The 7,840-nt window shown below is 43.5% G+C and overlaps 1 non-coding gene across 1 annotated transcript; it reads right to left on the bottom strand.

The window, feature by feature from the left end:
• Window positions 1-880: 880 nt before the first annotated feature.
• LOC122151015 lies at window positions 881-1,052 on the bottom strand. The gene has a single exon (XR_006163942.1). It is a non-coding gene; the product is annotated as a U1 spliceosomal RNA (small nuclear RNA).
• Between the last annotated feature and the right edge of the window lie 6,788 nt (window positions 1,053-7,840).

The following is a 7,840-nucleotide window of genomic DNA, read 5'->3' as shown; positions in this document are numbered from 1 at the left end:
GGCACTATGCTACCAGAGCTCCTTGGTAAAGTAGAAGGTCTGTGAAAAAGAGGAACACCCTTAAGGAGATAGATTGACACACTGAAAGCAACAGTGGGCTCTAACAGACTGTGAGGCTGGCACAGGACCCAGCAGTGTTTCATTCTGTTGTACAAAGGGTCTCTATGAGTCCAAGCGGACTCAAGGGCACCTAACAACAACAACGAGTAAGATCAGGGAGCACATCGCATTTCCCAAGTGTGGCTTCAAGCAGAAGACGACAGAGCTGCACCTGAACAAGTCTTCTGTTTTCCTAGGCGCACAAGGGCGATGACTCAAGCAAGGACCGCGCGGCCCTCTTCCCTTGTTCCCACTACCAGCCCTTCCCAAACGAAACCCACGACTCACTCCCCCCGGCCTTACTCTGCACACCCCACCACCCCCCGCCGCCCTTCCAGGGCCGAATCGCTGCGGGTGGGCGCTGCCCGTCCTGAGCGAGCAAGGGCGAGGCTGCGTCTTCTCCGGTGTGGCTCTGAGCAAGGAAAGAGGCTCCGGGAAAGAGAAACGCAAGCAGGCGGGCCGACCATCCGCCAGCTTCCTGGTGTGAAGGCGAGCAGTTCCCAGGGGCAGCGTGGAGGATGCTGCAGTGCAAAGTGGAAAGGGTTTGGCAGGGGAGAGGGGAGAGGTAGGGGAAGGGGCGCGAGAGAGAAGATAATGAGAGAGACGAGGACAGCGATTCCGGGCGGACAATGGCAGAACTTTGCTGGTCGAGCAGAAGAGCCCAGCAGGATGGGCTTGGTAAAAGAAATACAGGTAGAGAAAACATTCAGTAAAGAAGACCTGGAAAGGTAATAAGGAACTTATAAACGGCAGTACAGGTCTAGCTGTGAAACGCACGCATGAAGGGAAAGCGCGAACGCACCCCCACCACCTCAAATTCTGCAGTCGAGTTGCTCACATTTGGGTAAATCGCAGAGGGCAGCGGACTAGTGGCGCGATGAATGAGCGCATGAGTGAGCGTCGCTACGGGAAAACCACGTCTGTGATCGCATACATCTCCGCCAGGTAAGAATGTCCTGACGGCCGACCCGCACAGCGCCAACATCTTATCTCTTCACTGTATATTATTCATGGTCGTCATCCTCTCCTGAACTGCCAGCAACCACTCTTGCAAACCGCCCTCCTCAAATCATCCAAGCCTCAGCCCACAACTGGAATCCACAGGCAGGACAACATGAGCGCCTTGAAGCAGAGGGTCCCAGCCACTGCACAGTCTCATCCACGTGAAGGACCCCCGCGGGCTCAGGCCACTCCACCTCCCTGGCTGTCCCTCCCCTCTTGGGTTACAATGGACACAAGACAGGTCTGAACACCTCTTGGAAGTATTGAATGCAAAAGAGAAAACGTGTGTGGGGCCTGCGGGAGTCTACAGATTAAAGATGACAGCAATGGTAGAGTCGTGGGACTTTACTGTGAACCATTGTTGAGCTATTCTGGTGTTTCTTTTTTATACCTACCTTCCACTTAGGGTGTTGATAGCAAGTGTTCACTTGTGCATACTTCATTGCTGCCTTTGCTGGTTTCAGTGAACATCCTCTTGCACAACCTCAGCTACTTACCCGACAGCCTTCTATGACCTCATACGAAGCTCACCTCTGACCCACCCTCCCCTTAGTCGCCACCAATCAGCTCTTCCAAAAGCCTAGTGAGCAGTTTACCAGCAAATGTAGTCCAGGGGGCTGAGCTGAAGCAACTATCTCCAGAGTAGGCACAAACACCATGACTTGGCCTGGCCTCTCATTCAGCTATTCAGAGCTCAGCGGGATCTGTGCCCCTGGAGTGGTGGCTGTAAAGAGTGTGGTCTTGGGTGTAGCTCAAGGTAAGGTTAGACAGCTTAGTAGCTGTCTAAAGCCATTCTACCCACGATCAGTATGAATATAAGGCAAGTCCAGAGTGCCAGAAAAGCAGCCCACATTACTCATGCCCACCCTCTCACCATGCCTCACCCTCTTGTCAACAGAATTGTGACTCAAAGGGAATTCTCTTCTACTTCTCGTCCTTTGAACACACCAGACCTCTTCCTGCCTGTGGAATTGGAGACCAAAAAAACCAAACTCACTGCCATCGAGTCGGATCGGACTCATAGCAATCCCTCCTTGTGTTTCCGAAGCAGTATCACTACAGAAGTAGATTGCCCGACTTTCCTTCTGAGGAGTGGCTGGTGGGTTTGAACTGCCAGCCTTCTAGTTAGCAGTCAAGTGCCTTAGGCCTATACCACCACAGCTCCTATGGAATTGGAGAGACTGTGCAAAAAGATTTCCCTGACCTGGAGTCGAACCCATGCTGCAGCTCTGAATCCCAATCACTAGACCACCAGGGAACTGCACTTCCACTTCATGCTTAAGTCAAGGAGTACTGAGTTGCCCTATCCCAGCGGCACCTCAGAATTGACTTACAGATGCATCTTTGCATGGCAGCAGTGTGTCCAGTGATAGTCATAGGAGCCAGAGCAGTGAGGAGCTTGCCAGCAGGAGGTAGGAGAAATGTCACCCAGGATAAGAGGGCAGAGATCTTGGCATAGCCAACCTTAAAGAAGGACTCAGAGGCATGCAGGAATGGAGGCAGACTGGATGGAAAATTCTTTCAAGCAAGCCTCAGGGCCCTGGGCTAGATGTTCCCCCTAAAACTGGCTATAGGAGCTCTGGTAGCATAGTGGCTAAAGCACTTGACTGCTAACCAGAAGGCTGGCGGTTCAAATCCACCAGCCACTCCTCGGAAGGAAGGTTGGGCAATCCTACTTCCGTAGTGATACTGCCTCGGAAACCCAAGGAGGGGTCGCTATGAGTCGGGTCCGACTCGACGGCACATAACAACAACAACAAAACTGGCTATACTTGCAGTTTTCCCGTCTTAGTTGGTGGCAATGCCATACTTCTATATAAAAACCCAAAAACCAAACTCACTGCCATCAAGTCAATTCCAACTCATAGCAACTCCCTTTGAGTTCCTGAGGTGGTAAATCCTTACGGAAGCAGATTGCCCAGTCTTCCTTCCACAGAGTGGCTGCTGGGTTTGAGCCAACAACCTTCTGGTTAGCAGTCAAATGCCTTAGGTACTACACCACCAGAGCTCCTTTCCTTCCATATGTTGTTGTTGTTATGTGCCGTCGAGTCGGACCCAACTCATAGCGACACCTCCTTGGGTTTCCGAGGCAGTATCACTACGGAAGTAGATTGCCCCATCTTCCTTCCATATTGTTGTGTTGTTGTTGTTATTTGCCGTCGAGTCGGCCCCGACTCATAGCGACCCCTCCTTGGGTTTCCGAGGCAGTATCACTACGGAAGTAGGATTGCCCAACCTTCCTTCCGAGGAGTGGCTGGTGGGTTTGAACCGCCAGCCTTCTGGTTAGCAGTCAAGTGCTTTAGGCACTATGCTACCAGAGCCAAAAAAACATGAAACCACCAGAGTTTTCCTTCGACTCAAGAATACTTAGTCGTGAATTCATGTTTTCTAGTCTGTCGAGTGGATGCCAGGGTTTCTTACAATTATAAGTTTTTTCAACTTCTGCACTACTACAGCAGATTTGCCCAGTGCAATGCACTGATTTCTTAACTGCTGCTTCCATGGGCATTGACTGTGGAACTAACTAAAATGAAATTCCTCACAACTTCAATCTTTTCTCCATTTATTATGATATTGCTTATTGGTCCAATTGTGAGGATTTTTGTTTTCTTTATGTTGAGGTGCAATCCACACTGAAGACTAGTCTTTGGTCCTCGTCAGTAAGTGCCTCAAGTCTTCCTCACTTTCAGCAAGCAAGGTTGTGTCATCTGTGTATTGCAGAATGTTAATGAATCTTCCTCCAATCTTGATGCTGAGTTCTTCATATTGTCTACCTTCTCAGATTATTTGTTCAGCATACAGATTGAATAAGTATGCTGAAAGGATACAACCCTGACACTCCTTTCCTTATTTCAAACATGTATTATCCCCTTGTTCTTCTCAAACAACTGCCTCTTGGTCTATGTACAGATTCCTTATGAGCACAATTAAGTGTTCTGGATTTCCCTTTCTTCACAATGTTATTTATAATTTATTATATTTAACACAGTCAAATGCCTTTGCATAGTCAGTAAAACACAGGTACACATCTTTCTGGTATCTTTGTTTTCAGCCGAGATCCATCTGACATCAGCAATAATATCCCTCATTACACACCTCTTCTGAATCTGGCTGTCAGTTTGTCTGTCAGTTTGTCATACTGTGGTGGCAATGCCACCACTATTTCAAATACCAGCAGGTCACCCATGATGGGTGTCAGGTTTCAACAGTGCTTCAAGACTAAGCCAGACTAGAAAAAGGATGGGGTCATCCACCTCTGAAAAAAATCGGCCACTGAAAACTTTACTAATATCAGTGAAACAATGTCTAATATATTACTGGAAAACTTCATGAATAGAAGTGAAACATTGTCTGATACAGTACTGGAAGATGAGCATGGAAAATACTCCTGGGGAAGAGCTGCCTCCTCAAAGTAGAGTTGACCTTAATGACAAGTATGGAGAAAAGTTTGAGGATCTTCATTTGTTGAGGGGGCATGACTCAAAATGAGAAGACACAGCTGCAAACATTCATTAATAACCAGAATGTTGAATGTACGAAGTATGAATGTAGAAAAACTGGAAGTTGTCAAAAATGAAATGGAATCCATAAAGATCAATATCCTAGGCATTAGTGAGCTGAAATGGATTGGTATTGGCCATTTTGAATCAGACAATCATATGTTCTACTATGCTGGGAATGACAAATTGAAGAGGAATGGCATTGCATTCACAGTCAAAAGAATCTTTCAGGAACTATACTGAAGTACAATGCTTTCAGTGATAGAATAATGTCCATACATCTACAAGGAAGATTGGTTTATACTACTATTATTCAAATTTATGAACCAACCACAAAAGCCAAAGATGAAGAAATTGAAGATATTTACCAACTTCTGCAGTCTGAAATAGATCAAACATGCAATTGAGATGTATTGATAATTACTGGTGATTGGAATGCAAAACTTGGAAACAAAGAAGCAGCGTTGGTAGTAAGAAAATAGTGTGTTGGTGAAAGAAATGATATCAGAGATTGCATTATGGAATTTAGCAAGACCAAGGTCTGATTCATTGCAAATACCTTTTTTTTTTTTCAACAAAATAAATGGTGACTACATTTGGACCTCACCAGATGGAATACACAGAAATCAGATTGACTACATCTGTGGGAAAAGGTAATGGAGAAGCTCAATAACATCTGTCAGAATAAGGCCAAGAGCTGATTGTGGAACAGACCATCAACTGTTCATATGCAAGTTTAACTTGAAGCTGAAGAAAATTAAAACAAGTCCACAAGAGCCAAAATACAACTTTGACTATATCTCACCTGAATTAGAGACCATCTGAAGAACAGGATTGACACTTGAAGACCAATGACAGAAAACCAGACAAATTATGGGATGACATCAAGAACATCATACATGAAAACAGTAAAAGGTCACCAAAAAGAGACAGGAAAGGAAGAAAGGATCAAAATGGTTGTCAGAAGAGACTCTGAAAATTGCTCTTGAATGGAGAATAGCTAAAGTGAATGGAAGAAATGATGACATAAAAGAGCTGAACTGGCTATTTCAAAGGGGACTCAAGAAGACAAAGTAAAGTATTATAATGAAATATGCAAAGATCTGACGTTAGAAAAACAAAAGGGAAGAACACACTTGGCATTTCTCAAGCTGAAGAAAAAAAAAAGCAAGCCTCAAGTTGCAATACTGAAGGATTCTGTGGGCAAAATATTGAATGATGCCAGCAGCATCAAAAGAAGATGGAAGGAATACACAGAGTCACTGTACCAAAAAGAATTGGTCAACGTTCAACTTCTTCAGGAGGTAGCATATGATCAGGAATTGATGGTATTGAAGAATGAGTCCAAGATGCACTGAAGGAATTGGCAAAAAACAAGACTGCAGGAATTGATGGACTGCCCATTGAGATGTTTGTGCCAAGAAATTTGGCCAATCAAGTGGAAGAGATATTTGTGCCCATTTCAAAGAAAGATGATCCAATAAAACATGGAAATTATCAAACCATGTCATTAATATGATATGGATACCAAGAGCCAGTTCAAACAGAACAAGGGGATATTGAATGGTTTAAAATCAAGAAAAGTGTGCATTAGCAGTACATCCTTTCTCCATACTTATTTAGTCTGTATATTGAATAAATAATCCAAGAAGCTGGAATATATGAAGAAGAACATGGCATCAGTATTAGAGGAAAACTCATTAGCAACCTGAAATATGCAGGTGACAGAAATTTGCTTGCTGAAAATGAAGGTAACTTGAAGCACTTACTAATGAAAATCTGGGACTACAGCCTTGCCCAACCTTCCTTCCAATTAGTATGGATTATACTTCAACATAAAGGAAACAAAAATCCTTACAACTGGATGAATAAGCAACATCACAATAAATGGAGAAAATAATTGAAGTTGTCATGAATTCCATTTTACTTGGATCCACAATCAATACCCATGGAAGCAGCAGTCAAGAAATCAGATGATGTGTTGCACTGGGCTTCTTTAAAGTGGTAGAAAGCAAAAATAACATTTTGAAGGCTAAGATGCCCCTAACCCAAACTGCCACATCTGGCAAAACCACACAGGTCACAAAATGAAGCGATACGAAAGGATTAATGGTTTTTTAAAAGGAACGGGGGCCAGGCGGACACCCTGCATATTCTGCAAGAGTGACCCCTGATGCCTTTCTTTTACTTTATTTATATGTTTATACACGATTACATCATCACTCTTGGAATCCATACAATCAGTTTATTCTCTACAAAGTTAAAGTTTTACTCCTTTACATGCTCAAGGACAACAATCACAAAAGCTTCCTCAGGAATAAGGAGTGTAAAATGATAAATGTTTACTAGGGCAGTGACCCAAAGTATGAAACATCCCAATAAGATAAAAACATGTACTAATGAAATAACATCTACTTTTAATACTTGATGTTTTGCCAAATAAGCATTTAACTGTGAGAGAGGCCTTGCCTTCTCTTGTTGCTTTTGGACATGTGTCTTGCACTCATGTCCTTTGAAGATTTCTCTATTGGTCTCCAACACCAAACCATGGTATTTTCCATAAACTCATATGCATATGAAAGTTGGACAATGAATAAGGAAGACTGCAGAAGAATTGATACATTTGATTTGTGGTGTTTGCAAAGAACATTGAAAATACCATGGACTGCCAGAAGAACCAACAAATCTGTCTTGGAAGAAGTACAGCTGGAACGTTCCTTAAAAGCAAGAAAGGCCAGACTTTGTCTTACACACTTTGGTCATGTCAGAAGGGACCAGTCCCTGGAGAAGTATATCATGCTTGGTAAAGTGATTGGTCAAGAAAAAAGGGGAAGACCCTCAACAAGATGTATTGACACAGTGGCTGCAATGAGGAGCTCAAGCATGGCAAATATTGTGAGAATGGCACAGAACTGGGCAGTGTTTCATTCTGTTGTACATATGGTCACTATGAGGCAGAGCCTACTTGATGGCACCTAACAACAACAACATTATTAATATCACACACAAGGAAAATTTTGCTGAAAATAATTAAAAAACAGTTGCAATATAGTCAATTCATTTTCAATAAATGCAGTTCAATGGGGGAAAGGAAATAATGTCAATAAATGGTGTTGGTATAACTGTGTGCATATATTAAGGGATAAAAACCTTTGCTTCTACCTATACTACACACAAAAGTTAATTTGAGATGAATTATCCACCAAAATATAAGTTAATCTATAAAGTGCTTCGAAAAT

The sequence above is a fragment of the Orycteropus afer genome, unplaced genomic scaffold, assembly GCF_000298275.1.
Source record: "Orycteropus afer afer isolate SDZICR_OR568_19922 unplaced genomic scaffold, OryAfe1.0 scaffold00290, whole genome shotgun sequence".
Classification (NCBI taxonomy): Eukaryota; Metazoa; Chordata; class Mammalia; order Tubulidentata; family Orycteropodidae; genus Orycteropus; species Orycteropus afer.
This window is presented reverse-complemented; position numbering and strand designations above follow the sequence as displayed.